The following is a 13,163-nucleotide window of genomic DNA, read 5'->3' on the forward strand; positions in this document are numbered from 1 at the left end:
TGATTTTGTGACAGGAGAGGAGAATGGTCTTATGAAATTTGCAGTGCTCCTTCAATGTAATTTCCTTTATTCAGAAAGTCTACTGTTTTCAGTGTGCTATGTGTTCTGCTTTGTTAATTTATTACTATTATTAAATTAAATTATTCTCACCATTTATTGGTAATAGCAGAAGTAGGCTTGGAAGACAACAGTTGGAAAGGATTCCCCAAATATCAGTGGTTATTTGGATTTGGATTGTGTTTTTAGTTTGCTGGGTATAAGGCCTGTAATACTCCAGATGTGAGCCTAGGCCCACCGGTTGCTGCTGGGATTGTGATAGACCACTTTTTCAATCTTATTCATCACTGTTTAGATGCATCTTGAAGCTGATGCATTCCCTGCATGGTGACAGAGTCAAACCTGATAGAGGGTGAGCAAACATCTCCGTCTTGCTGATTGAGCATGGGTCTCCTCCAGCTGCTTTTCACTATCCTCTCTGCCAAGAGAGCTGTTTCTCTTACCTGCGTCAGGCAAAACAAGCTGGAGCTGTAAAACCCAATGGTTTAAGCGTTCCCAGGTCGTTATGACTGAGGAGGGTTAGAGAGGGCTCAGACAACCAGCTCTGCTGGCAGGTCAAGGGGCTTGGAGTCTTTGGCTGGAAGTGGTGATAAGCAGTTAGGGAGTGGGTGAGGAACAGTGGTCTCTTCCAGCACCCCTAAATGGAGGATATTCAGACCCTCAGGGCATATTCCTCCTACATGCATCTTTGTAATCTCTTCCACCAAAACAGAGTTTAATCTCTTCTTCTCTATACAAGATGCAGAAGCTTACAAAGAGTCTCCCTCAACAGGGTAGGCATATGGAAAATGGCAGTCAAAATAATGACTGCAAAGTTAAAATTTCAGTATTTTAAGTCCTATATCAATTTCTTCTAACCTTCAGTAGAAAGGCTTGAATGCACAAAGCTGCTTGACAGTGCTCTGATGAATTTAAACAGGTGATTTAGAATGAAGAAAATATGAGCTGGCAAATCGCTCATGTCTTTTGTTATTTTTTTCCAAGGACTAGCATTAGTACTGGTACTTTCTGGACTGAACCAAGGTACGGTGTTAACAGCTGCAAAATTACTGGAAGCAACTTTGGAAATAGCCTATATGTGCCAATTTGCTGTAGCTGTGCCTTTCTCCTGAGCTACTATCTTAATCTCTGGACACTCTGTTTTCATTTAACAACACAGGCAGGGTTCCAGGTGATGTGACTGGGAAGGAAAACCTCAAAAATGAGAAATGAAGGTAAGCAAGGCAGATATGAGTCTGCAGACAGCCTGGGACCATAGCTCCATGACATGTGAAGTGACCCATTCACCTCATTGAGGTATTCATTCAGCATGTTCCTGGGACTGATACTGAAAATTCACTGTTAATCATTGTGATGTTCCTGTAAGAGAGGAAGAGGATAATGCCAGATATCCCCATTTCAATACCAGGCACATCTTTTTTGGTGTCATGAGTCAGTAACATTTAGGAAGAGCCATGATGTATTACCCTGCTCTGCCTCTTTCAGGGTCAGGAGGAGACTGAGCCCAAGAAGCCTGAGGTGCGCCTTGACATTCAAGAAGAGCAGATCTATTGGTCAGAGCTGGGTTTTTCATAGGATGTTATGGCTGAATATGGCTGAGTCTTACAATCCCTCAGTCTCCACCTCTCTAGGCAGAACCACCCCTCTCAGATCAGCTAGTCAATAGATCAGCTTAGCTATAATATCAAGCCACAAAAGGGAGATCTGAGCATCTCAAAACATGACATGACAATATTTTTATCAGATGAACTGTCCGCTGCAAATGATGTGTCACATTGGCACCCCCAGCTGGAAGCCAGAGGTAGGAATGATATGCAGTGTTTGAACACACCAAATACTGAAGCCTTTGAAATCCTGAGATGGTGTTGAGAAGCCCCTGGCCAGCAGATCAAACCACAGAACCACAGAATGGTTGAGGTTGGAAGGGACCTCTGGAGGACATCTCGTCTAACCCCTCCTGCTCAAGCAGAGCCACCTAGAGCCGGTTACCTAGGACCATGTCCAGACAGCTTTTGAATATCTTCAAGGATGGAAACTCCACAACTTCCTTGGGCAACCTGTGCCAGTGCTCAGTCACATCCACAGTGAAAAAGTGTTTCCTGGTGTTCAGGCAGAACCTCCTGTGTTTCAGTCTGTGCCCGTTGCCTCTGGTCCTGTCACTGGGCATCACTGAGAAGAGCCTGGCTCTGTCCTCTTTGCACGCTCCCTTCGGGTTTTTATATACATTGATGAGATCCTCCCTGAGCCTTCTTATCTCCAGGCTGAACAGTCCCATCTCTCACAGAGGAAATGCTTCAATTCCTTAAACATCTTTGTTGCGGCCCTTTGCTGGTCTCTTCAATATGTCCAGTGCTGAGGAGAGGGGAAGGATCACCTCCCTCCACCTGCTGGCAATACTTTGTCTAATGCAGCCCAGGATACCTTTGGCTGCCTTTGCTGCAAGGGCACATTGCTGGCTCATATTCAACTTAGTGTCCAGTAAGACCCCTGGGTCTTTTCTGCTAAGCTGCTTTCTAGCTGGTCAGCCCCCAGCATGTACTAGTACATGGGGTTGTTCCCCCCCAGGTGCAGGACTTTGCACTTCTCCTTGTCGAACTTCACAAGGTTCCTGTCAGCCTATTACTCCAACCTGTCAAGGTCCCCCTGGATGGCAGCACGACCCTCTGGTTTATCAGCCACTCCTCCCAGTTTTGTATCATCAGCAAGCTTGCTGAGTGTACACTCTGCCCCATCATCCAGATCATTAATGAAGATACTGAAGAGGACTGGACCCAATATTGACCCCTGGAGTACACCACTAGTTATTGGCCTCCACCTAGACTTCATGCCACCGATCACCACCCTCCAGGCCAGGCTGTTCAGCTAGATTTCAATCCACCTCATCGTCTCCTCATCCAGCCCATAGTTTATCAACTTGTCTGTGAGGATCTTATGTGGGAGAGTGTCAAATGCCTTACTGAAGTCTAGGCAGACAATGTCCACTGCTCTCCCTTCACCTACCAAGCCAGTCATTTAATCATAGAAGTGTCTCAAGTTGGTCAACCATGCCTTCCCCTTAGTGAAGCCATGCTGACTGCTCCTGATGACTTTCTTGTCCTTCACGTGCCTGGAAGTGGTTTCCAGGATTAACTGCTCCATTGCCTTCCCAAGGGTGGAGGTGAAGCTGACTGGCCTGTAGTTCCCTGGGTCCTCCTTGTTGCACAGGCATATAGTTGCTCAGATTTGTAGAGACTCAACTTCAGCCATTTTTAGGCTTATAAAAGCCTAAAATGCCAGTGTTTTTAACTGTGTTCACTGAGAACAGAAATTAGACTAAGCCATGTTCACCAAACCAGTCCTGTGGGGTGTCTCTAGCATGTCCCCAGCACATAAGGGTGCTAACAGGTACATACATTCAGCACCTCGCTACCTGATGGAGCGTGCAGTCCGAACACAGAGAGTGGGGAGTGGAGCAGGGGCACTGAGTGGTGAAGTGGTTTCCCCAAGGTCATGTTAGAGGGTCAGTGGAAAAGTTGCAGGGGGAACTCAGGGACAGAGCTGAAAACGCTGAAAACAACAGCTGTTTTGTCACTGAGCAAGGACTTCATCACTGTATTTTTTTGGCCTGTGTGGTACAAAGATACTAATGCTGAAAGAGTTGGCTCAAAACCAGCTTTTCAGCTGTGGGAGACCGGTCCTCTAACTGTGCTTGTAGTGCTGTTGGCAGGTACTGTGCTTGTGCTCTGCATCTCTTGCCTAACTATCCATTTGCCCAAACTAAAAGAATGGGAGAGAGCTTAAGAGTTACAAGGAGGATTTTAAAAAATTTTCTTGTTGTGGACATGGGAAATATTGGAAGGGAAACTTCCCTGGGATAGACCACTGTTAAAGATTTGATGTCAGAAGGTTTTCCGTACTCCATGCACCATGAGAGGTCTGTCCAGAGGATGCCCAGTTCTTATGTCAGCTTCGGTTTGGGGAATCAGCTGTCACAGCTGTGACATCCCTGGCCTTTTTCTGACCAGCTCCTATAAGATAAGCTTGACGGGTAACAGCATTAAAAGTGGAGGGCCCAATAGATCAAAAAATGCTTGCAAACTTTTGCATTCAAATATAAAAGTGGAAGAGGAAGAGTATCAATGCTTTCCCTCCCAAACTGACTTATTCTCAGCTATTTCACCACTTCTTCTCACATTTTTTCTCTTACAAACAGAGCTCTTTCTCATGGCAGATTGGTCTCTTCTGCCCTTCAGACAGAGCATTTATCACAGATGTGCTTACCACGTCTCCTGGAGTCTTTCCATCTGAGACGTTCTTGTGACAAATACCGTCATAGGCTAGAAACCTTAATCCGAAAGAAAGTTTGTCATTTTCTTATACACCACTCTCTGTAGGTAGGTTCACTCCTCCACACGCTGCTTAACTTTGTTATTAGGTCAGATCACCCATATCTCAAGACTGGTGCTGGCTTCTGGCACTGTCCAGTCCCTTCCCTGTTAGAGGACTATGGGACCTTCTTCCCCCTGCCCTAGGCTATGGTGCAATTAGGCAATTATGCAGTTCTGAGCAGACCAGGCAATCTGTGCCTGTGCTGAGCATGGTGCTGCCGATGGTGGAGAAGCAAGTGTTATTGAAATGGCAGATTAAAAGCAAGAGGAGGACTTTCTTCTTTCTCTCATGCTGTCTTGTTTTCTTTTAGTTTGAGCTCTGCTGTGCAGCTAATCAAGAGAGGGAGTAGCAGAGAGATCATCTGAACAAACAGTGTCCAATATTTGATTTGGATGATGACAGTGAAAATGTCTTATCTTGCTTTAGTGGCCAAGTGACCAACCCCTACTGCCCAGCCTTCTGTGCACTACAGACCAGCCACAATACGCTGGCGTGCTCAAAGTTGCTGCAAAGGTCTCACCCTCACAGCTGCTTTTGAGAAGAGCTGCAGCAGGGGAGAGGATGAGTGTGTGCATGTTTGCCCGCAGGCGAGGGAATGAGCCTGGAAGGAGCACTCCTGCAGCGAACGGGGGAGTTTCTGTTTCTGGCAAAAAGTTTGAATTCTTCGCCAAAGCTTGTCACCACCTTCCAAAGCACCAGTCTGCTCTCTCTCTCCCATGCTGGTATTTGGCTCCTGCCTTCTTTCCTCAGCTGCCGAGAAGCTCCCTCTGACTTTGGCGAAGGAGAGGAGGTCCTGGCCTGGGGCTTGGCACCCTCCTGAGCTGGAAGAGAAGCTGCTCAGGCTCCAGGGTGCGCTGGACCTGTCACCCCTGTTGCCATGCGCCCTGCCACAGGGCTCCTCAACTCCCATGGGAATATGGAGACCTCCTTGTGTGTTTAAATCCATTTCATGCACCACACGCTGTGCTGGCGAGGGCTGCCATCTGATCAGCTGCTCTCAGCAGCGCCTGGGAGAGAGATGTGGGAGCTGCTTGGGGGCAGCAGCAGAGCTCGGGACCGCTACAGATGCGCTCAGGGCAGCGAAGGCTGAAAGAGCTGCTCAGCCCTTGGAGGCAGGAGTCTGGCGGATGAGGGAGCCAGTTCGAGCTCTGCAAAGAGGAAGTAACTACTTTCAATGTTTAAAACGTACTTAACCTAGGAATCCGATGTAGGCTGTTCTGAATTAGTCTGAGATTTGGGTGGAGTTCTGAGTGATTTTTTTTTTTCTTTATAGTAGGAGCTACCATATGGTAGGGTAAGTTATAGGGTGTGTACACTCTCTTTCTTTATAAAGGACCACATATGGCCTTAAAGAACGACTATATTTTCTATTAGTAAATTAGGTAGTATTCTTCCCTTTGATGTATGTTTTCTTAACCTCTAAGCCCCTGTCACATTAAGGCATTGAGTTTAGCTATTTCAAAACATACATATGCATATATATGCATGTATAGAAAAATGCATATGAAAATCCTTTAGGAGATGTTCCAGGAGAAATGAAGATGTTTCAATCAAACCAAAAAGTGAATGCAAATGACATTGTGAGCAGAGTAGAGTTGTCCAGTAGAAACAATGATTTGCCTCCCTACATGTATCTTGGAAAAACTCATCTATGCTGTTCTCCACTCAGGATGCGATATCACCATTTTGAAGTTACATACTGTTAGGGTTTTTTCCTTTGTTTTATGGAGAAGATGTATTCCTCACAGAAAATTTTCAGAGGAGCAATCAATACACAGAATTAATTGTCTGCTGTTAGACCTGAACTGCCTATCTGTAGACAATACATTTTTGTACTCTAGGGTGCTCTAACAAGGATCATGGCTGAATCATAATAAACATTTGATTCCCCTATCAAAAACACATAGACACACACAAACAAACACATTTCACCCTACCTTGTCTTTGACAGCATAAAATTTAAATACCGGAGGCAATTTATAAAGTAGTTATAATACAAAATCCATATCCAGACCACTAGAATCCAAATATCTAAGCCTTTAAGAAATGGAAAATAGCCAGGCAGCATGCAGTTGCATAAATGCTCCATTATCTTTGCTTTCCTTGCATTCAGAAAGAATTCATAAAAAAGTCCCCCACCATCTGCTGTATCCCCACCTATAAGGCATGCTTGGAAATTCTTTCGATGTGCACATCATTACTGGGGATTAAATTTTCATATATGCATACCAACCTCTTCCCTCCTCCCCATACTGCTTCCTTGCTCCTGCTTAGGTAGCAGATCTGCCCAGTTGGTGGAGGGCTGCTTCTCTGATGCTCACTCTTGTGAGGATGGCTGTGGAAGAACTGGGAGAGCACTGTCTCCATTCACACCCAGTCAAGGCTGGCAGAGATTATCACTTCCACCAAAAAGCTGGGCTGGAGCTCATCTGCCTGCCCAGAGCAAGTGGGGAGGATGGGGGACCCTGGCAGGTTCCTGCTACTCCCTTAGCAAGAGCTTGCTGCACAGCTACACTCCTACCCCCTCTCCTGTAGTGATAATTAAATAAGTATACTAACTAGCTAATAGCTGGTGTTAAATCTTACTGAATCATTTTCCCAAGATATACAAGTGAAAAGACTTCTGTCATGATGAAAATCTCAGTTCTTTAAACCAGCCTCAATTAAATCAGCCTGCTGGCCAGGCCTGTGTATTTCTCTGCTGCAAAACCCACTCATCTTTACAGTTCTGTTTTGACATGGGAACCTCTTCATTTTGATCTTATTAAAAAAGTTTTTACTTACTCAGTTCAGAGGTGCAGAATGGGAAGGCTTGTAATCCATAAGGGCATAAATACTTGCTGCTCGTTTCTAAATCTTACCTAGGCATAAGTTTTTTGCTTAAATGTATCTGAAATTTGACATTTCAAAGCACAGCCTTTTGTAAACTAGAGAGAACTGAAACTGTTAGACTTGCAATCTGGAAGCTGTTAGATCTACAGGGAATGTACTTCTCTCGTTTGCATTCCCAGATCTACAGACAGTCCTCAAAAAGAGAACTGAATTGAACCACTGAGGATGATGGTAGCAGCACCTAGAGATCCCCACGGTGAAAAGCTCTGTACCAACACATGGTAATTGAAAGTCCTTAGAGATACAGTTTAAGCAGACGAAGAGAGGAGAAAGAAAGACATAGAGAAATGAAGTACTTTCCCCAAGATGATGCTAAACCTTGGTGGCCGAGCCAGGCTTTAATCCCAGGTTTTGTGATTTCTAGTCCGGTGTCCTACGATGTGTCACACTGCCCCCTAACACTTGATGGAATGCATTTCTTTCTATGTCACTGCATATCTTCCTCTGTCTGTATAGATGCATCTATATATAACATACTGACAGAGTTCTCTATATAGATGGATAATTCTCTATGCATTTACTAATTTATCATACATACCGCATTCCAAACAATGTAAATATTTTAAATACTTCATTTGAAATGTTATCTGTTTATTTTTCTCCTTTAGAAATACCCAGAATGTCGCACACTTTTCCTTCCCATTTTGGAAAGGAATCCTTTCTTGCCTGCAGAGAAAGAGGCAGTGATATTGAAATTTCCACAAAGAGAGTTTGTCCCTTGAGTGTTCTTGCAGGCATTTGTACTGAAGAGATGTTAACACAAGCAGCATTTTACATGAAATATATTCCCTTTGCTCAGGGTTCTGCTGCTTGATGCTTGCGATGCTGCAGCTCCCCACATTTCCCAGCCCTCCAAGGAACCCTACGGTAGAAATAAGGAAGCCAGGACTTAATATTTGGATATTTTTTTAAAAAAAAAAAGGCAGAGGAAACAACACTTCAAGGTTTTTCTTTTACATGCAACACAGGAGGGGGGAAATGGTAACGATTTGCTTTGAGACCACTTTAAATCATCTTTTTTAGTCCTGTGTGGCTAGAGCAGTCTTTGCTTGTGGTGAGGACCCAGGGAGGTGGGTGCTGACTCCCACCACTATGTTATCCTCAGCACAAATGCACCCAGCCCCTCACCGGGGGGGTGAGCCGTCATCCCAAAAGGGGCAGGGGGCCTTTCTCATTGCACCCTGGCAGTGAGGAGCTCCCCTTCCAGGGATGGGGGCATCCCCGGACCTGAGGCCAGGGCAGGCTTCGCTCAGCAGAGTGCTTCCCAGGTGAACTACCGGTGTTATGTAAATGCCGATTTTTATTGCTGCGGGTACGGGTAGAGATTAGCCACCCCAGCTGGCAAGGGAACTGAAGTGAAGCCTCCTTCCCCACCTCTGATCTCAGATCAAAAGCTTCAGCCCTGCCTGCCTCACCCTGCCCCTGCAAGGAGCCGTGCCGGGAGGGCGATGCCGGGGGCATCCAGATGGCACGGCCACCCCAGCAGCCCCGGCTCTCAAGGGGCAGCCCGGCACTGCTGGCTCTTGCTAACACCTGCTATGGGTCTCTGTGCTGCAGGAGGGCAGAGAGGAGGAGGACGAGGACATCCCTGAGAGGAGGTGGGAAAGGGAGGGAAGAAGGACAGAAAGCACCATATCAGGACGTGCTTTGCACAGATGTTAAAAACTGGGAGCATCTCTACTAATTGCAGCAAACTTGGCAGAAATTAGGCCTAATAGGCCTCCTTCACATGATTGTGTGACTAAACACCAGATGCCCTAAAGGCACAAACTGACAAGGCTGTGTAAATCTTCAATAAAGTGTCTGTGATCCTTCTGACAGAGAGAGGATGTTGCAGGGCAGCCCCCCGAGCAGCCATCCTCCTGGGGGGCAGAAGCTGGTGGGGTAGGAGTGGAGGTCTTGGGGCAGCATGTTAAAAACCCAACGCCAAAATCAAATTTTATGACAGAGATGCTCTTGACAGTGCATTTTCATAAAAGCATCATTTTTCTGGAAAAGTGGCAAAGTTCCAAGTACTTTCTTCCTATTTTGCTTCCCTAGCACAGCACTTCTGTCCTCTGTCATGAAGAGAACTGGATACTTTATGAATGGTCTTGGTGCGTCATGGGAGGAGAGGGTTACTTTGGATTAATCCAAGAGTGTTGTAAACCACATGGCCCTTCTCTCTCCAGCCTTATCTTTGAGACGTCTCAAGAGACATCTTATTTTTATGACTGCTCAAGGACTGTAAGCCCGAGGAGCTGCTTTTGGGAATGCATATGATCCCTGTCACATCAAATGACTGCATCGTAATGTCAGTGCTGTCTGTGGAACATAAAGTAGCTGCTGGGTCCCAGCTCTCCATCTGCAGTTCCCCAAAATGCAAGATTTTGAATCTGAAATTTCAATTTCAGTATTTTCAATATTTTGAAAATGTTTATTAAAAGGGTTAATGCATGATATTTTACGTCCATGTGTTCTGTGGTCAGGAAAACATAGAGGTTGCTCTTGAGAAATTTTTATCTGCATTTGTGGTTAATGTGCATGATTGCCTTAGGGAACATTGTGGTACCGTGCCAATGATTCTTCTCCTTCCAAAGCATAGTAAAACTTTACAATTTTAAATCATTGGCACAATACCTTTTTAGGTTATGTCAGAAATACCAGGTATAAGTTTCAATAAACTTGCAGCTTTTTGTTTTGATGTTTAAATTTATTGCTAGCATGAGAACAGTAATCTGCAATATACCTGCAGGTCAAAATGAAGAAATTAACATTGTTGAAATGAAACTTTTAGAGTTTTTCTCCCTGCTTTAAAATGCCACAAAACAGAGGTTTGAGGTTTTTTAAGGCACAATTTTCTGATGGACAAATTCCATGGAAAGATGGGTGACTAACTAATTATCAGGACAAATCTGGGGAATTCGAGGATGATCAGAACAAGAAATCAAGCAAGTGTGTACTGGCAATACTTTGACATGAGTTACTGCGCATGTGAGTGAAAGTTGGAGGGCTTGTGATAACAACTCTGTCTTTTGGAAGATAAAATCAGAGAGTGTTTCTCCAGACTGGTTTTGTGAAGCTGAAGTCTGATTCAGCCTCCTTGACCCCCTAGTGGACTTGAATCTGATGGAGAACATCAATAAGCATCAAAGGAGGAAATAAATACTTTTACTAACGGCATATTCCTCTTTGGTGATGGTCACTGTCAGGCTTTTGAATTTGCTCTGACTCTCCTTGATAAAGAAATAACTCACAAAAATGATACTGTAATGTCAAAAGATAACTGGTTGATCTCATCTTCCAAACTACCTCACCTATTTCTCACTGTGAGCTTGGTTACTCATTTTAGAAATTCATTTATTTCCACACAGACATACGTTATGCTGCCATATGTCACTGGCAACTTTGACGTCAGGAATGACTGCTCTTGTACCTGTGAGTCTAAATGTTAGAGGTTAATTACATATGTCTCTAATGATTTCTTTTCTCATGCTGCTATCCAGAGTTTTGGTCCCAAGTTGAAAGGGATATAATCTAGGAAAAGAGAGCAGCCTGGGAGGGATGACTTCACAGGAATACTTATTTTCTGGCATATGAAAACAGTTTGGTAATGTAGGAGAAGCAGTAGGCTGGATGACTGGGTTTTATGTATTAATGACTAAGTGTGTATCACACCAAAGGTCATTCATTTCATGTACCCCACAAATATGCAAGCCTAAGTCTGCCTGATGGTGACTAGTGGCAACACTTCTTGTTTTGTCTCCATCATCTGGGCTTGTGACTGTGGTGGGGAGGCCTCAGTTCTATGATTTGGTTCCTGTTGATGTAATTATTGCACAGCTAATAGTCATGATTCCCCGAGGGCTGAAGGAATTGCAGTGGATGGGTGGAATGGCTTCTACGACAACTAGCTCTGTAGTCTGACTGCTCTGCCTTTCTCACCCACAGGCACAGAGTTTGGGTGGGCACATCTCTTTGGTGAATGAGCAGGAGGATGTTTTATCCGGGTTCATGCAGAGGCTAATAAATCTAAGGTAAGACAGCAAAAGGTGAGTCCATTCACTGAAGCTGTAATTTCAAAAACGAATCCTACAGACACTGAGTACCTCCAGCCAGATCATAGCCTGGAAATGACTTAAAAACCCAATGTCTTTGTCTGAGAAACCTGAGTGAGGACTTTCTTTATAAGCAAGTATTAACAAGTTAGGTTTCCGTCTAACTGGCAAAACAGCAGATGCCTATTTGAATCTATCTATCTGTAGCGTAAGGAAAAAACTTAGCATAAAAGTGACTATTTCATCTTGTGACATAAGAACCCTCTGGCAAGTGTTCCCTATCTACCCAGAGATGATGTGTAAGCAGGTCATCACAACACGAGTTCATGCTAGTGCGAGATAACGGATGTCATGTGCATAGCAAACAGCAGTGTTATTGCCTTGGATCAGTTACAGACATAGACACAGTAAGGCAAGTGCCCATTCGCTTCTCCCAAAGGCAATGGCACGTTGCAGATCACACTTACTGTATCACCATGTACCCAATCATGTCATAACCCAACCTCTGAAGCTGGAATGAAACCAACCATGACTAAAAAAACTTGAATGGGGGAGTCCTATTATAAAATTGTCCCTGCCACAGTCAGAAGGAAGGAAGACTTAAATTACCGAAATCTAAAGAGCTATCCTCTCCTTCCCTTCTTGGAAGCACTATTTCTTTGCTACTAATGCCGACTCAGCTGAACACCAGCTAACTGTGTGCTTTGCTTTCCAGTGAAGGGTGACTCTCTTACAGCATACAGATACACTGTAGTCTCTATCCGAGAAAATTTGGGGGTTTTTTAGAGAAAATGTTGTCTTCTTAGACTGGTGTTTCAGACCCTTTCTGACACATAAGAAATTAAATTTCTTACAGTCACATCTGTGTTAGGCTGAGTATGGCCTGAGCCTGGCTCTGAGCACCAATGAGTTAAAGGAGCGCTGAGTGAAAGGAAACACTTTTCCCTCATCTCTCTTCTCTGACCAGATATTTCTATATCTTATTGTGGAGATACTGCAATACAAGCTTAAAGTTGCACCTTATTTCCTTAAGTCTGGGAAGAGAAGTTATCCTGGAGTTAGGCACTTCCTCTGAACTAACTGTATGGACAAATGGGATCTGAGTGAATAATCCAGGATTTAAAAATAATGAATACTCCTTACTAAAATATCTATACTGCATCAATAATTGAATAAAAACAGGCTTTAATCAAAGTGTAAATTCTTTTCCTCAGTTGTTCAGAAAAGGCTTGCTTTCCATTTGAATCCTATGCTGCTATATATTTCATTTCTTTTTTTATTAAAAATGTCTTTATTGAAAGTATTTCTATAAGGCTCAGGAGACTTGGCAATCATTTTTATTGGATTGATCAGTTCCACTTGCATAAAGATTGTTCTGTTTGAATTGACTGCTGCAACACATCTTTTTCATATAAACTGTTCTATTGATTCTGACATAAATAACATACAAAGTGCTTCAAATCATAAAAACATTGGTTTTGGGGATTCTTACCAGAATCTACTATGTACCAGACAACAACAAGCAAACAAACAAAATGTAACTGTAAGGATCTGTGAAACTATTAGCTTCTAAAAACTTTTCTCCTTCTGGCTTTGGCAGCTGCCATTTGTCTGTCTATTATATCCTTAATTTGCACATTTTGCACATGTTTTTGGATTCATGAAACATGAATGAAAAAAAAAATCCTTCTAACATATCTAATGTGGCTAATGAGAGAAAAAGGAAGAATAAAATGGGAAAAAAATACATTCAGCTATTCTATTTTTGCTTTGAATTTTTATTCTGGGAGGGAGTTTTGTTGCCTTATT

This window comes from Platalea leucorodia, assembly GCF_965183815.1.
Source record: "Platalea leucorodia genome assembly, chromosome: 2".
Taxonomy (NCBI): Eukaryota; Metazoa; Chordata; class Aves; order Pelecaniformes; family Threskiornithidae; genus Platalea; species Platalea leucorodia.